Raw genomic sequence first — 9245 nt, forward strand, 5'->3', positions numbered from 1 at the left:
CTAACGATGTGATCCTATTATCAAATGACAACTCATGTCCATGGTTAGGAAACCTTAACCGTCTTTGATCAACGAGCTAGTCTAGTAGAGGCTCACTAGGGACACACGTTGTTTGTTTATGTATTCACACATGTATCAAGGTTTCCGATCAATACAATTCTAGCATGAATAATAAACCTTTATCATGAATAAGGAAATATAAAATAAAAACTTTATTATTGCCTCTAGGCATATTTCCTTCAGTCTCCCACTTGCACTAGAGTCAATAATCTAGATTACATTGTAATGAATCTAACACCCATGTAGTCTTGGTGTTGATCATGTTTTGCTCGTGGAAGAGGCTTAGTCAATGGGTCTGCTACATTCAGATCCATGTGTATTTTGCAAATTTCTATGTCTCCCTCCTTGACTTGTTCACAAATGGAGTTGAAGCGTCTCTTGATGTGTTTGGTTCTCTTGTGAAATCTGGATTCCTTCGCCAAGGCAATTGCTCCAATATTGTCACAAAAGATTTTTATTGGACCCGATGTACTAGGTATTACACCTAGATCGGATATGAACTCCTTCATCCAGACTCCTTCATTTGCTGCTTCCAAAGCAGCTATGTACTCCGCTCCACACGTAGATCCCGCCACGACGGTCCGCTTGGAACTGCACCAACTGACAGCTCCACCATTCAATATAAATACGTATCCGGTTTGTGACTTAGAGTCATCCGGATCAGTGTCAAAGCTAGCATCGACATAACCATTTACGATGAGCTCTTTGTCACCTCCATAAACGAGAAACATATCCTTGGTCCTTTTCAGGTACTTCAGGATGTTCTTGACTGTTGTCCAGTGATCCACTCCTGGATTACTTTGGTACCTCCTTGCCAGACTTATGGCAAGGCACACTTCAGGTCTTGCACACAAGCATAGCATACATGATAGAACCTATGGTTGAGGCATAGGAAATGACTTTCATTTTCTCTCTATCTTCTGCAGTGGTCGGGCTTTGAGTCTGACTCAACTTCACACCTTGTAACACAGGCAAGAACCCTTTCTTTGACTGATCCATTTTGAACTTCTTCAAAACTTTGTCAAGGTATGTGCTTTGTGGAAGTCCTATCAAGCGTCTCGATCTATCTCTATAGATCTTGATGCCCAACATATAAGCAGCTTCACCAAGGTGTTTCATTGAAAAACTGTTATTCAAGTATCCTTTTATGCTATCCAGAAATTCTATATCATTTCCAATCAACAATATGTCATCTACATATAATATTAGAAATGCTACAGAGCTCCCACCCACTTTCTTGTAAATACAGACTTCACTGAAAGTCTGTATAAAACCATATGCTTTGATCACCTCATCAAAGCGTATATTCCAACTCTGAGATGCTTGCACCAGTCCATAGATGGATCGCTGGAGCTTGCACACTTTGTTAGCACCTTTAGGATCGACAAAACCTTCTGGTTGCATCATATACAACTCTTCTTTAAGAAATCCATTAAGGAATCCAGTTTTGACGTCCATTCGTCAAATTTCATAATCATAAAATGCGGCAATTTCTAACATGATTCGGACTGACTTAAGCATCGCTACGGGTGAGAAGGCCTCATCGTAGTCAACCCCTTGAACTTGTCGAAAACCTTTCGCGACAAGTCGAGCTTTGTAGATGGTGACATTACCATCAGTGTCAGTCTTCTTCTTGAAGATCCATTTATTCTCAATGGCTTGCCGATCATCGGGCAAGTCCACCAAAATCCATACTTTGTTCTCATACATGGATCCTACCTCAGATTTCATGGCTTCAAGCCATTTATCAGAATCTGGGCTCATCATAGCTTCTTCATAGTTCGTAGGTTCGCCATGGTCTAGTAACATGACTTCCAGGACAGGATTACCATACCACTCTAGTGCGGAACGTGCTTTGTTCAACCTACGAGGTCCAGTAGTAACTTGATCTGAAGTTTCATGATCATCACCATTAGCTTCCTCTCTAGTCGGTGTAGGCCCCACGGGAATGGATTTCTCTGATGTGCTACTTTCCAAATTGAGAGAACGTACAATTACCTCATCAAGTTCTACTTTCCTCCCACTCACTTCTTTTGAGAGAAACTCCTTCTCTAGAAAGGTTCCATTCTTGGCAACAAAGATCTTGCCTTCGGATCTGTGGTAGAAGGTGTACCCAATTGTTTCCTTAGGGTATCCTATGAAGACGCACTTCTCCGATTTGGGTTTGAGCTTATCAGGCTGAAGCCTTTTGACATAAGTGTCGCAACCCCAAACTTTAAGAAACGACAGCTTAGGTTTCTTGCCAAACCATAGTTCATACGGTGTCGTCTCAATGGATTTAGATGGTGCCTTATTTAACGTGAATGCAGCTGTCTCTAATGCATAACCCCAAAACGATAGTGGTAAATCGGTAAGAGATATCATAGATCACACCATATCTAATAAAGTACGGTTACGACATTCAGACACACCATTACACTGTGGTGTTCCAGGTGGCGTGAGTTCTGAAACTATTCCACATTGTTTAAATGAAGGCCAAACTCGTAACTCAAATATTCGCCTCCGCGATCATATCGTAGAAACTTTATTTTCTTGTTATGATGACTCTCCACTTCACTCTGAAATTCTTTAAACTTTTCAGATGTTTCAGACTTGCGTTTCATTAAGTACATATACCCATATATGCTCAAATCATCTGTGAATGTCAGAAAATAATGATACCCTCCGTGTGCCTCAACACTCATCGGACCGCATACATCGGTATGTATTATTTCCAACAAGTCATTGGCTCGATCCATTGATCCGAAGAACGGAGTTTTAGTCATCTTGCCCATGAGGCATGGTTCGCAAGTATCAAATGATTCCAAAAGCCCATCTGCATGGAGTTTCTTCATGCGCTTTAAACCAATATGACCTAAACGGCAGTGTCAGAAATATGTTGCACTATCATTACCAACTTTGCATCTTTTGGCATCAATATTATGAATATGTGTATCACCACAATCGAGATTCAACAGAAATAGACCACTCTTCAAGGGTTCATGACCATAAAAGATATTGCTCATATAAATAGAACAACCATTATTCTCTGATTTAAATGAATAACTGTCTCACACTAAACAATATCCAGATATAATGTTCATGCTCAACGCTGGCACCAAATAACAATTATTTAGGTCTAAAACTAATCCCTAAGGTAGATGTAGAGGTAGCGTGCCGACGGCGGTCACATCGACCTTGGAACCATTCCCGACACGCATCGTCACCTTGTCCTTGGCCAATCTTCCTTTAATCTGTTGCTCATGTTTCGAGTTACAAATATGAGCAACCGAACCAGTATCAAATACCTAGGCACTACTGCGAGCATTATTAAGGTACACATCAATAACATGTATATCAAATATACCTTTTTTCACTTTTGCATCCTTCTTATCCGTCAAATACTTGGGGCAGTTCCGCTTCCAGTGACCAGTCCCTTTGCAGTAGAAGCACTCAGATTCAGGCTTGGGTCCAGCTTTGAGCTTCTTCCCGGGAGTGGCAACTTGCTTGCCATTCTTCTTGAAGTTCCCTTTCTTTCCCTTGCCCTTTTTCTTGAAACTAGTGTTCTTGTTAACCATCAACACTTGATGCTCCTTCTTGATTTCTACCTCTGCAGCCTTAAGCATTGCGAAGAGCTCGGGAATTGTTTTGTTCATCCCTTGTATATTATAGTTCATCACGAAGCCTTTGTACCTTGGTGGCAGTGATTGAAGAACTCTGTCAATAACACAATCAACTAGAAGATCGACTCCCAGCTGAGTAAAGTGATTATAATACCCAGACACTTTGGGTATGTGTTCACTGACAGGACTGTTCTCCTCCATCTTGCAGCTATAGAACTTGTTGGAGACTTCATATCTCTCAACCCGGGCATTTGCTTGAAATATTAACTTCAACTCTTGGAACATCTCATATGCTCCATGACGTTTAAAATGTCTTTGAAGTCCCGATTCTAAGCCATAAAGCATGGCACACTGAACTATAGAGTAGTCATCAGATCGAGCTTGCCAGACGTTCATAACATCAGCTTCAGCTCCTGCAGCAGGCCTTTCACCTAGCGGTGCATCAAGGACATAATTTTTCTGTGCACCAATGAGGATAATCCTCAAGTTACGGACCCAGTCCGTGTAGTTGCTACCATCATTTTTCAACTTAGCTTTCTCTAGGAACGCATTAAAATTCAGATGAACGGTAGCTCCGGCCATTGATCTACAACATAGATATGCAAAACTATAAGACTAAGTTCATGATAAATTTAGTTCAATTAATCATATTACTAAAGAACTCATGTGAGATCATCATGTGAGATGGGGTAGTCATCAATGGTGAACATCTCTATGTTGATCATATCTACTATATGATTCATGTTCGACCTTTCGGTATCCAGTGTTCCGAGGCCATGTCTGTACATGCTAGGCTCGTCAAGTTTAACCCAAGTATTCCGCATGTGCAAAACTGTCTTGCACCGTTGTATGTGAACGTAGAGTCTATCACACCCGATCATCACGTGGTGTCTCAACACGACGAACTGTAGCAACGGTGCATACTCAGGGAGAACACTTTTACCTTGAAATTTAGTGAAGGGATCATCTTATAATGCTACCGCCGTACTAAGCAAAATAAGATGCATAAAAGATAAACATCACATGCAATCAAAAAAATATGACATGATATGGCCATCATCATCTTGTGCTTTTGATCTCCATCTCCAAAGCATCGTCATGATCTCCATCGTCACCGGCTCGACACCTTGATCTCCATCGTAGCGTCATGGTCGTCTCGCCAACTATTGCTTCTACAACTATTGCTAACTCATAGCGATAAAGTAAAGCAATGACATGGCGTATGCATTTCATACAATAAAGAGACAACCATAAGGCTCCTGCCGGTTGTCAAGTATCTTACAAAACATGATCATCTCATACAAGAACGTTTATCACATCATGTCTTGACCATATCACATCACAACATGCCCTGCAAAAACAAGTTAGACGTCCTCTACTTTGTTGTTGCAGGTTTTACGTGGCTGCTACGGACATGTAAGGTTGGTTCGGGCCGCTTCATCCCACAATACCGCTGAATCAAAATAAGGCGTTGGTGGTAAGCAGTATGTCTATCACCGCCCATAACTTTTTGTGTTCTACTCGTGCATATCATCTACGCATAGACCTGGCTCCTGATGCCACTGTTGGGAATTGTTGCATGGAAAACAATTTTTTTCTACGCACACGCAATGATCTATCCATGGAGATGCATAGCAACGAGGGGGAGAGTGTGTCTACGTACCACCGTAGACCGTAAGCGGAAGCGTTTCACAACGCGGTTGATGTAGTAGAACTTCTTCTCACGTCAACTGATCAATTACCGAACGCATGGCACCTCCACGTTCTGCACACGTTCAGCTCGCTGACGTCCCTCGCCTTCTTGATCCAGCAAGATGTCGAGGTAGTAGATGAGTTCCGTCATCACGATGGCGTGGTGACAGTGATGGTGAAGTAATCTCCGCAGGGCTACGCCTAAGCTCTACGAAAATATGACCGGGGTTGTAAACGATGGAGGGGGCGCCGCACACGGCTAGGCAATTGTCTGGTGTGAGCTAGGGCGCCCTCCACACACACACACACACACACACACACACACACACACACACACACATATATATATATGTGTGTGTGTGTGTGTGTGTGTGGGAGGGAGAGGGGAGGCTGCCAGGAGGCGCCCAAGTAGGCCGAATCCCCCCCTTTCCTTTCCCTTCCCCTCTTTCCTTCTCCTCCTGGTTCGGCCCATATGGGGGGCACACCAGCCCCTTGTGGCTGGTGTGTTTCCCCTCTTGGCCCATAAGGCCCATATCTTTTGTCGGGGTTGCCCGGAACCCCTTCCGGTGACCCGATAAGTACCCGGTACCCCCCGAAACACTTCTGGTGTCCGAATACCATCGTCCTATATATCAATCTTTACTTCTTGACCATTTCAAGACTCCTCGTCATGTCCATGACTCATCCGGGACTCCGAACAACATTCGGTCACCAAATCACATAACTCAGATAATACTATATCGTCATCGAACGTTAAGCGTGTGGACCCTACGGGTTCGAGAACTATGTAGACATGACCGAGACACCTCTCCAGTCAATAACCAATAGCGGAACCTAGATGCCCATATTGGCTCCTACATATTCTACGAAGATCTTTATCGGTCAAACCGTTATGACAACATACGTAATTCCCTTTGTCCATCGGTATGTTACTTGCCCGAGATTCGATCGTCGGTATCTTCATACCTAGTTCAATCTCGTTACCGGCAAGTCTCTTTCCTCGTTCCGTAATACATCACCTCGTGACTAACTCCTTTTGCTTGCCAGCTTATGATGTGTATTACCGAGAGGGCCCAGAGATACCTCTCCGATACTCGGAGTGACAAATCCTAATCTCGATCTATGCCAACTCAACAAACACCTTCAGAGATACCTGTAGAGCATCTTTATAATCACCCTATTACGCTGTGATGTTTGATAGCACACAAGGCATTCCTCCGGTATCCGGGAGTTGCATAATCTCATAGTCGAGGGAATATGAATTTGACATGAAGAAAGCAATAGCAATAAAACAGAACGATCATGATGCTAAGCTAACGGATGGGTCTTGTCCATCACATCATTCTCCTAATGATGTGATCCCGTTATCAAATGACAACTCATGTCCATGGTTAGAAAACCTTAACCATCTTTGATCAACGAGCTAGTCTAGTAGAGGCTCACTAGGGACACGGTGTTTGTTTGTGTATTCACACATGTATCAAGGTTTCTGATCAATACAATTCTAGCATGAATAATAAACCTTTATCATGAATAAGGAAATATAAAATAACAACTTTATTATTGCCTCTAGGGCATATTTCCTTCAGAATCAGTGTTCTCTCCCACCATCGTCGTCTTCCTACCGTCCTCAATTTCCTGCTATCGCCGGCTCACGTTATCAAGAGGTCTTTCGGGGCAGTTCCACCATAGGCAAGTAACACCACTCGCTGGCCTTCTTCTTGTTCTGCGCAATAGTAAGGTAGATATTCACCGCCTGGATATCCACTAGAGAGCATAGCCGCAACGATGTCGCGGCCACCGATTAACTAACGAGTCCAACCAAGTTCAATTTGGATCTTGTTAACAGAATGAGTTTAACTACTCGAGCTAACGAGTCACCCTTTTAACTCATTAGAGCATCTACAACCACGATTGCTTTATTTGGCCCCCATATGTTTGCGAAGGTGCTCGGTCAGTCTCCGGGCACGTCCGTTTTGGACCCTCACTTCCTTGTAAAATAACCACACTCCTCATATTATTCTCATATGATTGGTGGAGAGAAAGAGAGAGAAAAAAGAAAGAAAGAGAAAAGTGGTTCATTGTGGGCCAAATCCTACGTGGCACCCTGCTCGGACACGACCAGACATCCTCGTATCCTCCTCACATATGGGTTGGATATGGGGTTTGCCGGTTAGAGCAACTCTAGCAGATCCCGCATCCTCCCGACCCGCAAAACGGTTTTGCAGTTCGCGGAAAAACGTCTTTGCGGGTCGGCGCGGACGGCCGCAGTTGCAGACCCCGCATAATGGACCCGTAAAAAAAGGATATTCCCAGAATATGCTTTTTTACGGGTTGGGGTTGCGGCGTCTGATCTGGCACATCTACTCCCGGCCCGCAAAACTTAAATTTGCAACTCAATTTGATCTAGCATATTGCATTGCTTTGTTTTATGACAACATTGGATACAAAAAGCATCACCAAATCTTTGCTAGAATAGCAAGACCAAAGAAAACAAGAACTACAAGAATGCATTTTAGAAGATTTCCAATTTCCATAACTGCTCCCACTAGTTGGACTAATATCTTCTCCATGCATTCGTTGTTGATCTGTGGATTCTTGATTTTGCATTCTTCTTTCTTCATCTTTGGTTCGGAAGAAGTAGATGTTGCTTTCCCTCTAGTTGCACATGCAGCCGCATCATTGCCTTCGATTGTACCAAGGAGTGCACTAACATCTATTAAATTTCTTTCTATCAACAAATCAATGTATTGCCCTTCCCAAAACCAAAATGAGCATCCTTCGTCCTACACAAAAGAATGAGCAAGCTCAAAGTCAGCCACCACAGTTTAGCTAAAGAATGAACTGTGAAACGAGCTACCGCAAGTGCACGTACCCTGTCGTTTTCGCATTTGAAGAACACCCATCCGGGGTGCTTCGGCGTGCTCAAAGTGAGCCGCAGCACTTTCCGCGTGCAGTCGTCGCACTCTATGAGCGGCATCGGCAAGCCACAAAGACGTTGCGCGAGCGCCGAGCTCGGTGGACGGCCGGACGAGTCCATGCCCGCAAACCTTCGGCGACGGCGAGCGGACGAACTCGCACCTGCATGCGGCGATGCGCCTTGCCTGGGCTGCGGGAGAGGCTCCCCGACCACTCTATAGCTTGGGGCAGCAACCGGCGGCCAAAAAAAGCCAAATCCGACGGCCCGCGATGAACTGCCGAAGATTTGCAAATCCGGCAGCCCGCCGACGCAGGGGGGAGGGGGAGGCCTCGTGCGCATGGCGGCCTTCCGGCGTGCTCCTGCCGGCTGCGGTCGCCGGAATCTTGGGCGGCGGCCGGCGGCGGCGCGAGAGGGGAGCGCGGGATGAAATATCCCCCCACCAACCGCTTCCGCTTATATGCAGGGCACCGCAGCCGCGAAGGGGAAACCCACGTTTTCCCGGGTTGGGCTCGGGATTTTGCCGCGCCCCCTAAAAAATTTTGCGGGCCGGGGCGGGATGCGGGGTCTGATCGGGCGGGTATTTCCGCCCCGGCCCGCATTTTGGCGGTTATTTTACGGGTCGGGGCGGGATGCGGGGTCTGCTAGAGTTGCTCTTAGTCCGGGCGTTTAGGCCGGATATGGGGCGTCCGATTGGGTGGATTTTTTCACTCTCTCTTCTGTCCGAACAGTTGGATGGAACGTTTGAGGGCTCCGCTTGTATATGCTATTAATCTCGTTACTCAAAATGTACATGTGACAAATACCAATATTGTTGTTGATTGTTGTGATTCGTAGAGTGCACCATTTCCGGGTACTCGATGGCTACTTATGTTATGATCGGGGTCACTTATAGCTGGAGGAGGCCCAATGATGCGACTAGTTAGGGGCTTGGCCCAACTTATCTTTATTTTTTATTAGCTCATCGAGGATTA

The sequence above is a fragment of the Triticum aestivum genome, chromosome 5D, assembly GCF_018294505.1.
Source record: "Triticum aestivum cultivar Chinese Spring chromosome 5D, IWGSC CS RefSeq v2.1, whole genome shotgun sequence".
In the NCBI taxonomy this organism is placed as follows: domain Eukaryota; kingdom Viridiplantae; phylum Streptophyta; class Magnoliopsida; order Poales; family Poaceae; genus Triticum; species Triticum aestivum.